Below are 3,094 nucleotides of genomic sequence, written 5' to 3'. Positions count from 1 at the left end.
AAATATTTTTTTCAATGCATAGTAACAAAACACACATGTCTTTCATAGGAATATAGCTCCTTAGGTGTTAGTATGGTAAGACACTTTTCTTCCCATTAAATAATGTAAAGTACATCCTCTGTATGTATGGCACCAGTAACTCCATTTTTACTTACCCATGTTCGAAAAAGTATGTTATCTGTAAGCATTGTCTATGTCTTCAAGCATGATTCTATGGTTATTGTCCGTAGGGTTGCACCGGAAGACCTAGAAATGCCTAGAGAATCTCTAGGAATCTCTCTAGATCCTCCAGCAGAACTGAATGGTCAATCTCTGCCAGATGCCATTCATTTCAGTGGAAAGCACTCTTATCCCTGGTTTCGCGAGGTTTAAGGTACCAATTGTATCATTTCATTAATTGTAAGTACTTAAACTATTAATTATATTATTTTATCAATTGAAAACATTTTTTAAAATCAGATTAAACATTTGACTCCACCACTGTCTAGCAGCCCATACTGTCAGAAAGTTCCTCTTAATGTTGAGGTGGAATCTCTTTTCCTGTAACTTGCATCCATTGTTCCGGGTCCTGTTCTCTGGAGCAGAAAAAAACAAGCTTGCGCCATCCATTGCACCAGGACAAGGTGATCAGCTCCAAGCTGTCTTGGATGAAACCGATTATCTAGACCCATTTCAAACCAACTTCAGGGCGGGATACGGAGTTGAGACCGCCATGGTCGCCTTAGTCAATGCTCTCCGTCTGGGCATCAACAGGGGAAGTGTGACCCTGCTGGTGCTCTTGGACATCTCCACGGCATTCAATACCATAGACCATGGTATCCTTCTGGAACGCCTGAGAGAGTTAGGTATTGGGGGCACTGCACTCCAGTGGGTCAATTCCTACCTCTTGGGCAGATTCCAGATGGGGACAGCTGCTCTCGTAAAAGACAGCTGACATCTGGCGTTCCCCAGGGCGCCATTCTGTCCCCCATGCTTTTCAACATTTACTTGAAGCCACTGGGAGAGATCATCTGGAGACATGGGGCGCGGTGTCATCAGTATGCTGATGACACCCAAATATGTTTCTCTATGCTTCCGACTCTTGCAGTGACCAAAGATGGCATCTCTCCTCTGAATGCCTGCCTTGAGTCGGTCTGGATGAGGGAAAACAAACTCAGGTTTAATCCAGAGAAAACGGAGATACTAGTGATAGGATCCCTAGGCCCAGGCAGGGAAGTTTGCCAACCTGTCCTGGACTAAAGACAAAGTTCGCAGTTTGGGAGTACTCCTAGATCTGTCTCTGCAGTTGTCATCTCAAGTAGATGCAACGGCTAGGAATGCTTGATACCAACTTCGGTTGATATGCCAACCTGGACCAAAAGGACCTTGAAGCAGTGTTACTTGCACTAGTAATCTCTCGTTTAGATTTCTGTAATGCGCTCTACATGGGGCTGCCTTTGTACCAAGTTTGGAAGCTTCAATTGGTTCAAAATGCTGCAGCCAGATTGGTCACTGGAACATAACACCAATATTAAAACCTCTTCACTGGCTGCAGATCAGCTTCTGGGCCCAATACGAAGTGTTGCTTATTACCTTTAAAGCCCTATATGGCTTGGGCCTGAGTTACTTGAGGGCACGCCTCTTCCTACACAATCTGCCCCACACTCTCAGGACATCTGGGAAGAAATTATTAGAGGGTGCAAAAACTAGGTTAACAACAACTTCCCACAGAGCATTTTCCGCCATAACCTCCAAATTATGGAATGACTTGCCAGAAGAGATCCGCCTCATTACTACCTTAGATGCCTTCAAGAAGGCACTAAAGATAGATCTCTTCCGGTGGACTTACCCACCTGTTACCAGCATTGGAGCCTTAAAATCCTAAATGTGGATGACTTTTCTTCTGATGACCCTCTGCAGAGTGCCTGATGGGATACCTGACATAGAGTTCTCCATCACTGCAAGACGGACAGGTCACGTACGCTATTGAAACATAGATCAAAGAGGCCCAGATAGGAGTTGCCAACAGAAAAGAGTCATTCACACCTTTGAGGCAGATTTATGGCCAGGATGCTTTGCCAGGCCAGAAACATTCTCACCTTGGATGACCATTCTCACCTTGAAGACTTCTATAGATCAAGCAATCTTTAATATGTAGATTTGGCTTTGCTTTGAAATATGGAAACATCTCTTCTCCTGAGACAAGATTTTGCCTATTTAAGGTCCCTCAAATCTTTTGTAATTGTTCTGTGTTAGAATCCAGACAGGCTTCATGTCGGTCAGATTCTGATATAGTTCCAGTTCACTTCCCCTCCGTGTTTCTGAGTCTTCATCAATCTGGACCTGGAGCACCGCCAAAACAGGTGAATATTGCCATTAGAAAGCCTCATGTTATCCATCCAACGCTAACTTACTATATCCCTGAGTTCTTGGGTGATTGTGTGAGTGAATGCTTGTCTTATGTGTGTGTGAATAACAAACAGTATTCAGTTTCTAGAAAACTTGTCTCCATTGACCTATTACCTTGGCTACCTTTGTATTCATAGGACAGAGGCCGCTACTCTATTTGAGCTAATGATAAATTCCCCAGACCAGGGTCTCCTTATTACCCACCCGATCTTCTATGAAGAACCTAAAGAAAATCCTACTTTTGGCTGTAATACTGCATGTTCGATGATGTTTTTATTGTCCTGAATTGTATTTTTAAGTGATGATATTTTATTGTAATCTAGATGTCATTGTGGTTTCATGCTTGTAATCCCGCTTCGATCCATTGGGAGAGGTGGGAAATAGAATTATTATTATTATTATTATTATTATTATTATTATTATTATTAAAAGAAGAGAAGGAAGAGGAGGAAAGGGAGGGAGGACATGTAGGACGCCAGCAGGGAAGGGGGAGACAGGAAGAGGAGGAAAGGGAGGGAGGACGTGTAGGACGCCAGCAGGGAAGGGGAGACAGGAAGGGAAGGGAAGGAAAACTGAGAAAAGGGGAGAAGAGGAGGGAGGAAAACAGCAAATCTTGTTTGAAAGAATTTCCAAGACATGAAGACACACCGCACACACACCCAAGTCTGGGAAGAAGAGGAGGGCAAGAACAAAATGGCGTCCCCCA

This window comes from Sceloporus occidentalis, unplaced genomic scaffold (genome assembly GCF_023333645.1).
Source record: "Sceloporus occidentalis isolate IW3139 unplaced genomic scaffold, rSceOcc1.0.p SCAF_1, whole genome shotgun sequence".
NCBI classification, from domain to species: Eukaryota; Metazoa; Chordata; class Lepidosauria; order Squamata; family Phrynosomatidae; genus Sceloporus; species Sceloporus occidentalis.
This window is presented reverse-complemented; position numbering follows the sequence as displayed.